Source organism: Lithobates pipiens, unplaced genomic scaffold (assembly GCF_037356315.1).
Source record: "Lithobates pipiens isolate NorthernLeopardFrog02 unplaced genomic scaffold, aLitPip1_a1.2 Scaffold_19, whole genome shotgun sequence".
In the NCBI taxonomy this organism is placed as follows: Eukaryota; Metazoa; Chordata; class Amphibia; order Anura; family Ranidae; genus Lithobates; species Lithobates pipiens.
The window spans coordinates 36,668,734-36,685,803 of record NW_027507764.1 but is presented as its reverse complement, the minus strand read 5'-3'; positions in this window follow the sequence as shown (position 1 = coordinate 36,685,803).

The window sequence follows — 17,070 nt, the reverse complement described above, 5'->3', positions numbered from 1 at the left end:
TTTCTTCTTTATTTATCTACCTTCTCACTTTTGTAATATTAATAAAAATAAATTCTTGACAAGGAAGAACAGCCGTGCGCTGGATGTCAAATGCAAACCATTTTCAGCCTACTCTAAGTAATTCATTGTTTTTTTACGGTTCGTCTCTTGAATGGCACCATGAAGGTCACACGGGTCTTCTTATAGTGTTTTCTATTCTCCATAACTATATAAGAATATGACATCTCTAATGTTGATTAATGTAGCAAGCCAGCTACTTCAATAATCAGCTCAGCTGTACACAAACATGCGGAATAAAGTCTGTGTCAAAGCAGAAAACGAATCTCTCATTTGTCCTTTAGTCATGTGGATCACTGGAGATGTCTATCAGGCTGGTTAGATTGCATCCTTGCTGTCAAAGTAGCTAAAGGTTCAAAGGTTACCATACTAATGAGCACATATTGCCCCAGTATAGAGGACATACTTTTCTATGAAGTTCTCTGTTGTATTGGATGATCTCAGCTATGCGGCTCATCTGAAGATTGCAGATCGACACGTTGTCCCATAATGACAATATTTATATTTTTATCTCTAGCATGGCTGTTGTGCTTGTCCTGCATTTTTCACACTTTCTTAAAGGTGGATCATATACCATAAATGAGGTATTTCCATGTGCAGAGGTGGCTCTAGGCTTTGTGAGGCCTTAGGCAAAACGTTGACATCAGGCACCACTCACGCCCATCATGGGTAAAAAAAATTCAAGCAAGTAAAAATGGCTGCACAAAGGTGCACGGGCGGATCTAGCACATCAGCACCACTTCCAGGGCACCCTCCTCACCCATCAGACATATGCATCCAATACAACATCTGAGACCCAGCAAGGTGGCAACCCCTCTAGGATTTTCCCCTGTGTCTTGGGAGAATGGGAAGGGGGTGTCACTGAATCATTCCACATCCACAGAGGAAGGAGAGTGTGGGGAGCCCAGAACAGCGCAGAGAGCACGGGGAGAAAGGGAAAGAGAGGGAGAGAGAAAGAGGGGGGAAGAGAGAGGGGGAGAGAGGGGGTGACTGAGAGAGGGAGAAGGGAAAAAGAGAGGGGGAGAGAGAGGGGGAGGGAAAGTGAGAGAGGGGGAGTGAAGAGAGAGGGGAGAGAGCGGGGGAAGGTAAAGATTGGGAGAGAGAGGGAGGGAGAGAGGGGGGAAGAGAGAGAGAGGAGGGGAGAGGGGGGAGAGAGAGAGGGGGAAGGGAAAGGGAGAGAGAGAACGGGGAGAGTGGGCAAGGGAAAGAGAGAGGGGGGAGACAGAGGGGAGAGAGAGGGAGAAGAGAGAGAGAGAGGAGGGAGACAGAGGGGGGAGAGAGAGAGGAGGGAGAGAGAGAGGAGGGAGAGACAGAGGGAGCGAGAGAGAAGAGGGCTAGAGGGGGAGGGGGAGAGAGAGGGGGAGGGAGAGAGAGGGGGAGGGAGAGAGAAGGTAGCGGGAGAGATAGGGGGAGAAAGAGAGACTGAGGGAGAGAGAGAGAAAGAGAGACTGAGAGAGAGGGAGAAAGAGAGAGAAGGGGAGAGAGAAGGGGAGGGAGAGGGAGGGTGAGGGAGAGGAGGGAGGGAGAGAGAGATCCCTAGTCCTGCCCCTGTCTGCAGCCCCTCCAGTGCCCCATATCCCAGTCTGCAGTGCCTGTCTGTGGGAAGGTGTGTGTGATGCTTGGTACGGTACCTTCCATGCCAGCAGGATGTTCATAACGGACAGAAGCAGGCAGGGTCCATTCTCGTTCTGGGTGGGACAGTGTCCTGCTCCTTCCAGAGGATCTGTTTTCTGTGAGATGGAGTGGTCCCTGCCAACCTGCACCTTTCTGCCCGTCCTCGTTTTCCGGCCCCAGTCAGCCTGTCCTCCAATCCTGGGAGGTCTTTAGAGCTCTTTTCTCTCCAGGAATATTGATCCTCGCCTCCCTTGCTGCTCACCTTGCCTGCCATGCCCAAACTGGGACAAAAAAATAGGACCGGGCATTTTAGACTGAGCAGCGCATGATAGTGGTCCCTTCCACACTATCCAGCCTGGCAGACTCCCCCAAAGCAGCAGGAGTGGGGGAAAAGGAGGGCGGAACCAAGCTGAGTAGCCAGAGGGTTGAAGGGGCAGGAAAGAGCACCGGGGTGGGGAAGAGCACGAGAGTGAGGCAGAGAGCAGTGGGGCAGAGGGGGGGGGGTGAGAGTGTGCGAGGGGACAAGAGCACTGGAAAAGTGGAGAGCAGAGGGGGCAAAGAGCACTGGGGGGGATGGAGAGCACTAGGGGGTACACTGGCTTGAAGGAGCCTGGCGGGGCAGAGAGCATGGGGGGCATGGTGGAGAGCACGGGGACCAGAGAGTACTGGGGGGAGCAGAAGAGCACAGGGAGGGCTTGGGTTGGGGAGCACTGGGGGAGCCGAAGGGCACTGGGGGAGAGCTGGATAGCACAGTGCAGTGGAGAGCATGGGGGAGAGTTGGAGAGCACAGGGGGATCTGGATAGCAGAGGGGGGTGGAGAGCATGGGGGGAGCCAGGGAGCACAGTGTGGAACGGAGAGCACAAGGGGGCAGAGAGCATGGGGGAGCCAAAGAGCACAGGGGGTGGAGTAGAAAGCACGGGGGGGCAGGAAGCATGTGGAACTGGAGAGCACTGGGGGGGCTGGAGAGCACTGTGGGGAACTGGACAACACAGGGGGCAGAGAGCATTGGGAGAAGCAGGAGATCACTGGGGGGTGGAGAGCACAAAGGGTGGAGACCACTGGAGGGAGCTGGAGAGCAGTGTGGGGGGGACTGGACAGCACAGTGGGGAGGAGAGCATGGGGGGCCAGATAGTAAAGGGGGGACCAGAGAGCACTGGGGGGCTGGAGAGCACTGTGGGGGGAGAGCATGGGGGGGTGGAAAGCAATGGGAGGCTGGAGAGCAATGGGGGGTGCCAGGGAGCACTAGGCGCAGAGAGCACTGGGGGGAACTAACAGCACAGTATAGTGGAGAGCGTGGGAGGGCTGGAGAGAACTGGGGGGCTGGAGAGCACTGGGGGGGAAGATAGCACAGGGGTGGGGGTAGGCAGGGAGAACTGGGAGGGACCAAGGAGCACAGGGGGCAATAAAAGACGTTGGATAAGAGGAGCATCGGGAGCCGCTGCATGTAGAGGAATTGATCTCTCCACATTCCTCCTGCAGTTTCTGAATGCCTGCAGAAGAAGCGGGAATTTAGCATCTACAGGAGGAATATGGAAAGATCAATTCCTTTATATGCAGCTGCCCCCGACGCTCTTCTTATCCAGGCACACAGGAGGGCTGCACGGCCGCGCCCTCACTTTCTCTCTGGCCGGTCGGCCAGGCTACAGCTACAGTCTATCCATTGGAGCTCAGCCTTGAGCGGCGCGGGCTGAAGAAGCAGCCCAACTACCTCAGCTGCTTCAGGGCCCCACATGGACCAGCCCTATGGCTGCCCGCAGGCCTTGTACAGATGGCACCTGGGACCGGTTGTCAGTCCCCCCCCCCCCCCCCCGGGCCACAGTCCCGGTGGGTGACTAAGCCAATATTAGTGATCGAGCACAGGCAAATTAGGCGGCTGCGAGGCCTTAGGCGACCACCGCCTCTGTAGAGAGCCCCCCCCCCCCCGCCTGGCCAGTTTTAAAATTCCAAATCTGTCACACTTTGAATGACAGTTACTCAGTAATGCAATACTGTACCCAAATTACATTTTTAGAGACAAATCGAGATTTCTTTTGGTGGTATTTTTTTTATGTTTTGCTGTGTAAGCAAATAAAACTCCAAAAATTTTGAAAAGTTTTTCTTAGTTTCTGTTATAAAATTTTGAAAATTCATAATATTTCTTCATACCTATAGGCCAAAATGTATTCTGCTATATTTCTTTGGTAAAAATAACCGAACTCAGTGTATATATGAAAGTGATAGGAGTCTACATACTGTAGTGCGACCCCCCATAGGAGCCGCTGGATAGGAGGGGTCCTGTGTTCTCGAGAAATGTAAAGACTCATGCAGCTTGGCGTGTAAATTGCCATCATTCCTGTGTATATGAAAATTGTGAATACCTCTAGAATGGGATTTTTAAGGCAATTTTTAAAATGAAGAAATACATATATTCAAAAAGTTTTATTAGTACAAAATCATCAACATGATAAAAGAAGGGTCCTGCGTTCTTTGCCTCAACCTTTTCTAAAAAAAAACTCAGCCCCTCTAACACACCAGGCTGAGTGAACAAGTGAATAAACATGCAATATCATAGGAAACCACTGTAGGTAATACTTAGTGCCTAGTAGTAGTGCTATATCAAAGAAAAAAGGCATCAAACCAGGTAGTAAAGGCTAACTTAACATATTGTCACCCAATATGGTTGGTAACTAGGCAAGCATAAAATGGATTAACAATGGTAAGGACACACTTTGGCATACAAAGTGACTAATAGGAAGGACTAGGTATAGGAAGAAATTTGGCGTCCAGATCAACATAAACAGTAGCAAGGTATTGCAGCTTTGAGGATTAGTGAAGCTTAATCTACAGAGTGCTGGAACGTTACTGCCAGATCGCATTTGAGGCGGCGATGCTACTTCTAAACTGACTGAGTATACACTGTCCAAAAGAAAAGGAGAATGGTAGCGAAGGGGACAGGGGGCTTGTAGAATAATTACTATGGGAAGGGCAGTCCTTGGAGATGTTTTTCTTCAAGCTATTGTTGGGGCCTTTAAGAGCGTTGGTGCTACTTAACAACAGTCCCAGTCAGGGCAGCCATCAGAAATTTTAGGGCCCCTTATACAGCTTTAGGCCTGGACCCACCCCGCCTTGGGCCTGACCACCAATATTCCCCAGGGCACGCCCACTAGCCGCCCCACCAATTCCGCCCACTGGCCATCCCACCGAGTCCCTCAGTGCAACCACTTTTATTTTAACACTCTCACAACTTAATATAGAAAAACAAATCCAATTCAACAAAGAGACATCCCCATATGGTCTGGAGAGACACAGCATTCCTAGATATACACCCCAAAATGCATTCTTCTACTCCTCCTGAGTATCAGGAAACCACATGTGTTAGCCCTTGTACACACCGTCGGATATTCTGATGGACAATGACCGATCGGACCGTGTTTTCGGATAATCCGACAGTGTGTGGGCTCCATCGGACGGTTTCCGTCGGAGTATCCAAAACCAAATTTTCCGACAACATGATCCGATCGGACTTTGTCCGATCATGTGTAGAGAATTCCGGACAAAGTGCCACGCATGCTCAGATCAAATTCCTAGACCAAAGCTATTGGCTACTAGCCTGAACATAGTCCCGTCCTAACGAAATAACGTTATCACTTTAAGTACGATCGGATTTTCTGACAACTTTGTCCGACTGTGTGTATGCAACAGTTTTGGACAAAATCCGTCGGGCAAAATCCATCGGACAAAATCCGGATTTGGTTGTCGGAATGACCGACCGTGTGTACAAGGGCTAAGACTTTTACACTGTCTGAACTGATTATATACCAGACCTTGTATCTTGTGCATCACACAAATCAACCAATTGTTTCTAAACCAATGTACCTCTTTACAAGTGATCAGAGAATATAGGTTAGTATAGCATCACCTATAGCAGTCCTAGTTCCTAAAAGCCAAGCAAGCTTGTTCACTGATCTGGTGTCTCACAGGAACGTAGTCAGGGGAATGTGCAGATGGGTCAATTCAGGCCACAGACATTGTAAGTAAACTGGCAAAGAATCGGTCCAGGCAGCAGACAAGAAACATGGTCAATAAACAGGACAGGGTTAGTACAGGCAGTAGGCAGAGACAACATTGTACTGGTGTGGCTATGATTAGGGACAATGTAACTGGTGTGGCGGAGATCAGGGACACTGTAAGGCCGCGTACACACGGGCGGATTGTCTGTCCAACTTAGTCCGCTGAACCGTGTTTCAGCGGACAATCCGCTCGTGTGTGGGCTTCAGCTGACTTTTTCAGCGGACAATTTGACGAACAAAGTCTTACGGAATTTCCGTAAGACAGTCTGTTCAAACTTGGTTTTGTCCGTCCAAACTTGGTTTCAGCGGACAGTCCGCTCGTGTGTAGGCAAGTTGGACGGACTAAGTATGGCGCATGCTCAGAAAGGATTTACACGGCCGAAGGTTGCATTGCAGTGTATAGGACGTCGTCTTTCTAGTCCCGTCGTACGTGCTGTACAGGTCATCGCGCACGCTTTCAGCGGACTGTCTGCTCATCGTGTGTGGTCAAGTCCGTTCATGCAAATTTTGAACGGACTGTCTGTCGGATTGTCTGACGAGCTTAGTTGGGCAGACAATCCGCCCGTGTGTACGCGGCCTAACTGGTGTGGCAGTGATCAGAAACACCATAAGGACCTCTTTCACATGGGCGATTCGTTCAGGGTCCCCTGTCAGTTTTTCAGGCAGACATGATAGTAAGGTCCATTCTATAGACAGTTGTAACCAGTGAAGTAACAATATCCGGTCCTATTTCTAATGAGAGAGAGAGAGAGAGTGTGAGCATGCTTCTACAGTATATAGGTGAAAAGGGGAACGACGACCAATTTTCAAGGTAACCCTTTGGGTGAAGAAGAGTGTAAAGTAATGGGAAGGAGCAACCAGCTTGGGAGATGGTGGTGGTGGCCACTGACGGAGGTGACCTGGCACTTGGCACACCCTACCGAGCAGCTGGGTCCCTATCTTAGGGCTCACTGCAAAAGGAAACCCTCCTAGGGACTGGGCCTGGACCCACAATGTGTGAGGCCTCATGCAGTATGTGCAGTGGCTGCCCTCTTTGCGTTCAGGCTGAATATGTAAAAGTGTTAAAGTGTGAACTGGCGGAGTTAATCAGCGTTCCACGCTGTTCTCCACAATATTTCCCTGTGGTCGGTGCCAGGACTGGTGTTAATGGCAGGTGAAAGGATGTTATCCTTCTGTATGTGTTGGGGTGCAGCGTGGTGCACCCAAAAAATTAACAGCATGCAGTCCCCCATGCTAACATATCTAGCAGGGACACCCCTGGTCTTGGATCCCAGGTTGTCCTGCACCTGCCCCCACCCTGTGACTGGACAGTGAAAGGAGAAGCAGTACAATGACGAGTTCATCTCTCTGTCACTCTGCTCTTTCCTCATAACAGCATGTTATTTCACCACACCTAATTGCCACCTTTGTGCTGCTTCTTCCTCCCCCAGTCTGAGTTCTGCTGTACAGGGACTGCAAGAGGCTAATACCAGGTCACTTTCAGGTTCTAACACTGCTTGTATTTAGTGATTTATTAACCAAGCTGACGTCCTTTACATGTATACCCAACAAAATCACTAAACAGACTGTACTTTTCCTTTAAGATTTTGGCTTTTGCTGAGCAGACCTCCGACATAATAAGGAGAAGGAGCAAGCAATGTATTTTGTAGCTGCAGGAGAAGCCGATACTGAATACAGAACCCCCATCCAACCGCTTGGTGAATGTAAACATAGGGAAGATTGGGGTCAGAGGCAATCAGCAATGTTCACAGAGCCCGCCAGGAGTCTGGCTGGTATCCAGACAAAGTCAATACACACAATCAATAATAATATTGTCCACGGCAAACAGGATTATCTAGGAAAAGTAGGAAATCTCACCTCCACTATCACAAACGCTTGCCCCTTTACTGACAGAGACTTTTTTTAGATTTCACCACCAGCATCTTAAAGGTGTGTTCCAACCACAACTGGAAAAGAAAAGGAATCTGTTGGGTTTACATTTGGTAGCTGACTTGTCCTGGAAGGTACAGGTGCCAGAAACTTAATCGGGTATACATGGGCCGAATGCCAAATTTGCAGTTTTAAAAAAAAAAAAACACTGACCGACATTTGGCCCATGTGTATGTCGGTCAATGGCGGCTGGTGTTTTTTTGTTTGGGGGGGGGCAAACAGGAGTGAAAGCATACGTGAGTATTGCCCGCATATGAAACCACACACGTGAGATATCGCCGCGATCGGTAGAGCGAGAGCAATAATTCTAATCCTACACCGCCTCTCTATCTCAAAACATGCAACCTGTAGAATTTTTTAAATGTCACCTATGGAGATTTTTAAGGGTAAAAGTTTGTCGCCATTCCACGAGCGGGCGCAATTTTGAAGCGTGACATGTTGGGTATCAGTTTACTCGGTGTAACATTATCTTCCACAATATTAAAAAAATTGGGCTAACTTTACTGTTGTCTTATTTTTTAATTCAAAAAAGTGTATTTTTTCCAAAAAAAGTGAGCTTGTAAGACCTCTGCGCAAATACGGTGTAACAGAAAGTATTGCAACAACCGCCATTTTATTCTCTAGGACAGTGGTGGCGAACCTTGGCACTCCAGATGTTTTGGAACTACATTTCCCATGATGCTCAACTACACTGCAGAGTGCATGAGCATCATGGGAAATGTAGTTCCAAAACATCTGGGGTGCCAAGGTTCGCCATCACTGCTCTAGAATGTTACAAAAAAAAAAGTATACTGTTTGGGGGTTCTAAGTAATATTCTAGCAAAAAAAAAACATGTTTTTAACTTGTAAACAACAAATCTCACAAAGAGGCCTGGTCCTTAAGTGGTTAACCATTCAGTCCTTTTGTCCCATGTCATGTTACATGGTAGCCCCAGTCTTTGCAAGTGACTACATCTCCCTCCCAACTCCCAACCACCAGAAGACCTCAAGGACCCACCTCCTCCTCCTGCATAGATCCCTTCTGGAAAGGGAGTAGCACATGCCGGGGGGAAGACACACCATACCCTGTGTCCCCAAAAATAAGACCTAGAGTGATTGTCGGTGATGGCTACAATATAAGCCCTACCCCCCAAATAAGCCCTACCCCGTTTTTCCCCAAAAATAAGCCCCACCCTGAAAACAAGACCTACAAGGACTTTAACTGGGGTTTATTTGGGGGGTAGGGCTTATATTGCAGCCATCACCGACAATCACGCTAGGTCTTATTTTCGGGGGAAACAGGGTAGAACACCATTGTTCCCTGAATAACCAACCATTAACCCTTTGACACAAAATGCAAATAGCTTTAGGCGCCTTCCTACAGGTAGATTTCCCCCTCTTTATTTGTACACAGTGCCGTAAACCACAGCAGCCAATCAGAAATCAGAGCAGGCAGACTGCGGGGCATTGGCACAAGTGATCCGAAAAGTCTTCCGTCTGTCCTTTGTCCTTGAATGGACATGCATTATTTCTAATGTCTGCTGGAGGTGAATTTATTTATCAGGTCATCATTGTCTGGAATGAACCCCATTATGTAATGAAATGATTCACATTTTTGTATCCGAGAAAGAAATATAGTTTGGCGTAATTATAATACCCTAATTTACTGTAACGTTTCACTGGGGCTCTTAGGAGCCGAGCAAACACAAAGCAAATCAAAAGAACATCAGCAGACTGAAATTAATTAGTGTAACGAGGTCTCTCTTATTTAAATATGTCAAAATATGAATCCTAATACCCAGACACAAAATAATCATAGAAAACAGATTAGAACCGGATGATTTCAGGGGATTACAATGAATGATAACAGCAGTGATGGGTCGTGAATAAAAGGAACCTGTCATTGAGTCGCCTTGTATATATTAGCATTACCGGGAGGTAGGAAGCTGCACAGGGTGAAGGTACCTGACAATCAGCACAGGGTAGGTGTACTAGACAGGCACCACAAGGTAGGGGTACCAGGCAGGTGGCATGGGGTAGAGGTACCAGGCAGGCAGTATAGGGTAGATGTACCAGACAGCCTGCACATGGTAGAGCTACCAGGCAGGCAGCACAGGGTGAAGGTACCAAGCAGGCAGCACAGGTTAGGGGTACCAACCAGACAGCACAGTTTTAAAGGTCCAGGCAGGCAGCATAGGTTATGGTTACCAAGCAGGCAGCAGAGGGAGAAGGTACTAGGTAAGCAGTACAGGGTAGGAGTCCCAGAGTAGCAGCACAGATTTAAAGTACCAGGCAGACTGCATAGGTTAAGGGTACCAAGCAAGCAGCACAGTTAGAGGTAACAGGCAAGCAGCGCAGGTTGAAGGTACCAGGCAAGCAGAACAGAGTCAAGGTACCAGGCAAGCAGCGCAGGGTGAAAATACCAGTCAGGCAGCATATGGTGAAGGTACCAGGCAAGCAGCACAGGACTTAAGTACCAGGCAGGCGGTATAGGTTGGGGGTGCCAGGCAAGTGGCACAAGGTAAAAGTACCAGTCAGGCAGCATAGGGTGAAGGTACCAGGCAGGCAGCACAGGGTAGGAGCACTGGGTGAAAGTACCAGGTAGGCAGCATAGGGTAGGGGTATCAGGCAAGCAGCACATGGTAAAGGTACCAGACAGGCAGCATAGGGTGAAGGTACCAGGCGGGCAGCACAGGTTAAGAGCACAGGGTAAAGGTACCAGGCAGGCAGCATAGAGTATGAGCTATCAGGCAAGCAGCACAGGGTGAAGGTACCAGGCAGGCAACACAGCGTATGAGTACCAGGCAGGCAGCATAGGGTGAAGGTACCGGACAGGCAGCATAGGGTATGAGCTATCAGGCAAGCAGCACAGGGTGAAGATACCAGGCAGGCGACACAGCGTATGAGTACCAGGCAGGCAGCATAGGGCGAAGGTACCAGGCAGGCAGCATAGGGTATGAGCTATCAGGCAAGCAGCACAGGGTGAAGGTACCAGGCAGGCAGCACAGCGTATGAGTACCAGGCAGGCAGCATAGGGTGAAGGTACTGGACAGGCAGCATAGGGTATGAGCTATCAGGCAAACAGCACAGGGTAAAGGTACCAGGCAGGCAGCATAGGGTATGAGCTATCAGGCAAGCAGCACAGGGTGAAGGTACCAGGCAGGCAACACAGGTTAGAGGTAACAGACAGACAGCACAAGGTATAGGTACCAGATGGACAGTACAGGGCAGAAGTACCAGGCAGGCAGCATAGGGTAGAAGTACATGTAGTTGTTGGGAGAGGAATATGAAATCTGCCACTTCTTGGTCTCAAGCAATGATTGGGAGCTGGTGGGATCAGCTCCCAATCATGTGACCTCTATGATAGCTAAGTCATGTGATCGCCATGGCGTAAAGACCCAGTTAAAGGGACGCCTGGGCTGGGCAGCAACGGGTTAATAAACTTTCCTTGCGGCTGTGTAAATAGAGCAGCTGAACTTGGAAATACTTTGCATAGTCCTCATTAATTGACGTCTACTGGGAGGGCAGAAGAATAAATGTATAATTCCTTTTGAGGTATATCCGAGGATTCGTCTCTCTGCTCTCCTGGGTCATGTGGAGCGCATTCGAGTTGTGGAGCTAAAAGTAAAATAGGCATTTTTTGTTTTTTCATTCTTGCTGTATTACTTGGTCAGAACTTTTGTAATTGAATGCTATTTTGTGCACTTTCAATGGAAACTTCCTAATAGAGACTCAATGCTTTTAAACAAACCACCCCCCGGCGGGGGGCATTCCTCATCTACCTCCAGGATTGAAGGAACCCGTTAAGGCTCTTTCATGCAGCTGTTGAAAATAGGCGGTTGGGTTGCTTTTTCAACTCTACCTGACTTATTATCACCGCCATTCACAGCAGGGAATTTATCACAACTGGTGCAGACAGAATCTGCAGCAGATATGCATGGCAGCCAATCAGCTTTTAGATTTCATTTCAAAGTTTAACTGAACCAGATGTAGATAGAAGCTGATTGGTTGCCATGCTGCCATGGCTGTGCTGCTCTCTTTGCGGTTGGTGGCTGTCGGCAATGCCGCAAAAAGAGCTACTTAGCTTAAGTGCCTCTGGGGGGTTCCCCCTCCACTCCCCTTGGGATGCACCACCTACTAATAATTTTGTTCCAGTTCAGGCCAGTTGTAATAGACCATATGATATGCATACAATGTCCATGGTGTGGCCCGGGGGTCTTGAATTAAAATTCACGGGAGTCCAGTTAGTAATTTTTTCCTCTGGCAGTGGTCCGAATCTCATATTTGCACTATAACACATCGCAGACCCCTTTTATATCATAGTTCCCCTGCACATCATTGTCCTAAGCCCCCCTTCACAACATAGCCCCCTCTTTACATCACTGTCTTTAGCCGCCCCTCACATCACAGTTCCCCCTTTACATCACAGATATCCTTCACATCACATCAACCTTTAAAGCATTCCAACTGTGTCCACCGTTCCCCTTTACATCACAATGCCCCTTTATATTACAGTGCCCCCTTTACACATCACAGTGCCCCTTTTATGCATCACAGTCCCCCCTTTACGCATCACAGTTCCCCCTTTATTTTTTGTATAATCAGTATTTATTGCAAAATAACAAAAACAGAAATAAAAACATTAAAACAAGACAGGTCCAACATCTCGTATAAGTGCAAAACCCTTTGGCCTCGTAAAGCCGCATAAGGGTCATTTCAACAGTGTATAGGTTGAACAGACATACATACATAAGGAGGGAGATTTCTAAGATAAGGAGAGTGTCGTGGGTTCTCTTGTAATGGGTAGACTGTTAGTGACCAAATAGTTTCGGGGGTGGCAAGAGTCGTTGGGACAGTTCTGGCGCGAAAAATATATCTGAAATGTAGGCCATGGCCCGCCGCTGGGGCAGAGGGGGGGCCCAATGGCCTCCAGCTAGCCGCCCTCTACCCCCTGTGCGTCCCAGGAGCCCCACCACCACCACAGAGGTCCGGCCAGAACGTCTCAACTCTCCAATAACAGTGGTTTCCACCCGAAGGTTCTGGGATTGGAGGAGGGGTCATAGTCTGCCATCTATCCAGCTCGGGTGTATCAAACTCCCACGACATTCGAGCAGAGGAGAGGTTTAAGATAGAAGGAGAGAGGAAGAAGGAGGGAGAAAGGAAAGATAACAGAGGGTATAAAGAGAGAATGACTGCGTATGTAGTGGATTAAGGGGGGGGGGGGGGTGTACTGGGGGGGTAGGAAGGGAGAAGGGAGGTAAGATGGGAAAGACAGGTAGAGTAGGTCAAATTACCTGGGCGTCGAATTCAAGTGTCTTCTTTGTCTGCACCTAGCACACCACTCTCAAGCATAGAGTTCCGTAGGCAGTATTCCCTCGCTATGATCCCCTAGGGGGTGACCCAGTCACCCCTCGGGCCCCAGCCAGCCTGAGGGCTTTAAGGGTAGGGTCCGCCAATTCTAGCAGTGCTACGTCCAAGCTAGAGGGTACCTGGTTAGGGTCTGAGGCGTATGCAGTCCAGGGCCTCCAGATGTTGTGAAATCGGTCTTCAAGGCCCTTACAGGTTGTAACCCAGTTCTCCGCCTCTCTCACCGCATTCACCTCCCTGCACCACTCTTCCCGAGTGGGAATTCTAGGCCTTTTCCAGTATATTGGAACCAGGCACCTTGCTGCATTCAGCAAGTGAGCCAGCACAGTTTTTTTATATACACTGAGCAGGACCGGGGGAACCTGCAGAAGGAAGTGCATCGGTGAGAGGGGGACCTCTATCCCTGTCACTATTTTTACTTGACCCTGTATGTCTTCCCAGAAGGGTTGGATTAAGGGGCATTCCCACCATATATGTATTAAAGTCCCTCGGTGTCCACACCCCCTCCAGCATAACTCCAACGTGGAGGGGTAAATACGGGCCAGGTTTGCTGGCACCCGGTACCAACGTGATAGTAGTTTAAAGTTGGTCTCTTGGGTTTTGGAGTCTATGGAGGACGAATGGGTGAGAGAATAGAGGTGTGACAGCTGCGTCTCTGTGAACGTTATCCCTATGTCAGCTTCCCAATGCCTAATATAGGCAGGGGTAGTCTGGGGGCCAGCCGAACCCAACAGTTGGTATAACTCAGAGACCAGGTATGGTGTTGGCTCCTCCGCAATAAAAATACGCTCAAATGGGGTGAGGGACAGGGGGTCTCTAATAGTATGACCATGTACCTGGAAAAAGTGGTGTAGTTGTCTATATCTCCAGAAGTTCATCCGTGAACCTCGGCTGCCTACGGGCAAGGCTTCATACTTCAAAAGTCTGCCATCCCTCATGAGTTTCCCACAACTGGCGTTTCCATCATCTACCCAGGTCTCGAAGAAAGCCATCTGTTCACCCGGGGGGAACCACAGGAAACCTCCCAGTGGGGCCAACGGGGACATAGGGGGAGCCAACTTTAGAAGCGGATTTATCCTGTCCCAGACCGATAATACATGGGTCGTCAAGGGGGAAGTCGTCTCTGCAAAGCCCCTATGCTCCCGAGGCAACCAGAGCGCGTAAGATAAGTTCCTACCCACCAGACATTTCTCTAGAGGGACCCAGAGCTTTGTTCGAGAGTGGAAACGCCAGTCAAAATTTTTCTGGAGGGCTATGGCTTGATAGTACTGCCTAATGTCTGGAACCCCCAGGCCACCCCTCCTCTTCAAATGACGTATTACCCGTAGAGCTATCCTAGGTTTGCATGCATTCCAGATAAAGCGAGATAGTAGACTGCGTAAGCGGTCAAAGAAGCACCTGGGTAAGGGGATCGGTAGCATCTGTAAGTAGAAGAGTATACGGGGCAGGACGTTCATCTTTATAATGCTCACCCGACCTAGCCATGTAAACGCCGTCCCCATCCATTGCGAGAGGTCTCTCTTGATCGTGTTTAGCAGAGGTGGGTAATTATCTGGGTATAGTGTGTCAAAGCGGTTTGTTAAGTGCACTCCTAAGTATTGCAGGGACTTTGTAGTCCAGACAAAGGGAAAGGCCGCTTTAAGGGTCGCTGTCAGGTGAGGAGCTAAGTAATTAAAAATTAATCTTAATTTGGATAACGACCCAAAAAGCTTCAGTTCCGTCATCAGATTTGGCAGAGAGAGCAGGGGGTCCGAGAGGTGAAACAGCACATCATCGCAATAGGCCGAGAGTTTGTGTTCCGTATTACCAACTTGGAGGCCCTTAATATCAGGGCTAGCTTGCACTGTGCGGAGAAATGGCTCCAGCACTAGGGCAAACAAGAGGGGTGAAAGAGGGCACCCCTGCCTCGTGCCGTTTCTAATGGGGAACCGGGCCGACAGAATCCCATTGACCTTGACCTGAGCGCATGGTGTGGAGTATAGAGCCGCAATCGTAGTCAACATTCGTGGGCCTAGTTGTATTGATCGAAGCACCTCCGTCAGGTAGGACCAATCTATGCGGGCAAAGGCCTTTTTTGCGTCTGTTGACAAAACAATATACGGTTGTGGGACTGGATGGGAGCAAGCCCAGTGGATAAGGTGAACTGCCCTAAGGGAATTGTCCCTGGCCTCCCTACCGGCTATAAAACCCGTCTGGTCGGGGTGGACAATATCAGGGATAAGGTGCTTCAGTCTGTTCACCAAAATTTTTGCCAGGATCTTTATGTCCAAATTAAGGAGGGAGATAGGGTGGTAGCTCTGAGGGACGGTGGGGTCCTTGCCTTCATTTGGTATCACCGTGATGTGGGTCAGAAGGGCCTCTGGAGGGATGGCACCACCTCCAGCTATTGCATTAAAATAAGTACACAAGGTAGTTATCAGCTGGGGCAAGAAAGCTTTATAGTAAGCCTTAGTAAACCCGTCAGGGCCGGGACTCTTCCCATTAGGCAAGGAATCCACCATGGCCTGGAGCTCCGCTGTGGTGATTGGGAGCTCCAGGGCTGAGGATTGTTCATCTGTAAGTGTCGGTAGGCCAGCTACCGCAAAGTAGTCTCGGGTCGCTTTGTGTCTATCTTCTCGGGCCGTGAGGGGGAGTCTAAATTATATAGTGTTGTGTAGTACTCTCGGAACCCCGCTGCTATTTTAGAAGATTGTACGTCCGGGACCCCCGCGGTGGTATGCAATTTGTGGATATAGGTCTGAGCGTGTCGTTCACAGAGGGCGCGGGCCAGCATCCGTCCGCATTTATTCCCGTGCTCATAAAAATTTATGGGCCATAAAGCGAAATTGTTTACGGGTTTGGCGGTCTAGTAGACGCAGAAATAGTTCCCGTAGCTCTGTTAAAGCTTTCAGTGCCTCTGGACTTCCACTAGCTTTATGTTGGAGTTCAGCTTTCTGAAGGGCAGCATGTACCCGTGTGAAGTCAGCCCGGCGTTCCCTTTTCAACTGGATCCCTGAGAAATCAAGGTCCCCCTGACTATAGCCTTATGGGCTTCCCAGATCACTCCCTCACTCAGCTCATCTGTTGGGTTTTCCCTGAAGTAATTAGTTAGTGTGTCTGCGACCTCTTTCACCGCGACCCCGTCATCCAACAAATTATCGTTAAGCCGCCATGTCCAGGTCCTCTGCATGCCCAAGGGCAGGGCAAAGGGTACTGTCACCGGGGCGTGGTCTGAAATCGATATGATGTCAATGGATGCAGACTGAAGGAGCTCCAGAATATTGCGGTCAACATATATGTGGTCGATGCGTGTGTATACATCGTGTACCTTAGAATAATAACTGTAATCCCGATCTGATGGGTGTAGCGTCCGCCAACTATCTGACAGAAGGTGGGATTGCATAGTCTTGCGGAAGTGTTTAAGGAACGTATAGGAATGTGAGGGTCTCGCATGGGATGTGTCCAGCTGAGGGTCGGGGCTTAATTTAAAGTCGCCTCCTACAATCAGGAAGCCTTCCCTAAAATCTGCTAGAAAGTCCAAAGTACTATCGATAAAAGTGAGTTGGTCAGTGTTGGGGGCATAAATTGTCTCGAATGTGTATATTTGTCCAGCTATACTACCCTTCAAAAAAACATACCTGCCCTGGGGGTCTACCCTGTGGTCAGAGGGTTGGAAGGGACATGACTTGTGTATGCCTATGGCTGTACCCCTTGACTTAGGTAATGGGGAGGTGCTCAGGAACCACTGGTTAAAGAGATGGGTGGGTAGTCTAGGTGATGACCGGGGGAACCTGCAGAAGGAAGTGCATCGGTGAGAGGGGGACCTCTATCCCTGTCACTATTTTTACTTGACTCTGTATGTCTTCCCAGAAGGGTTGGATTAAGGGGCATTCCCACCATATATGTATTAAAGTCCCTCGGTGTCCACACCCCCTCCAGCATAACTCCAACGTGGAGGGGTAAATACGGGCCAGGTCTGCTGGCACCCGGTACCAACGTGATAGTAGTTTAAAGTTGGTCTCTTGGGTTTTGGAGTCTATGGAGGAGGAATGGGTGAGAGAATAGAGGTGTGACAGCTGCGTCTCTGTGAACGTT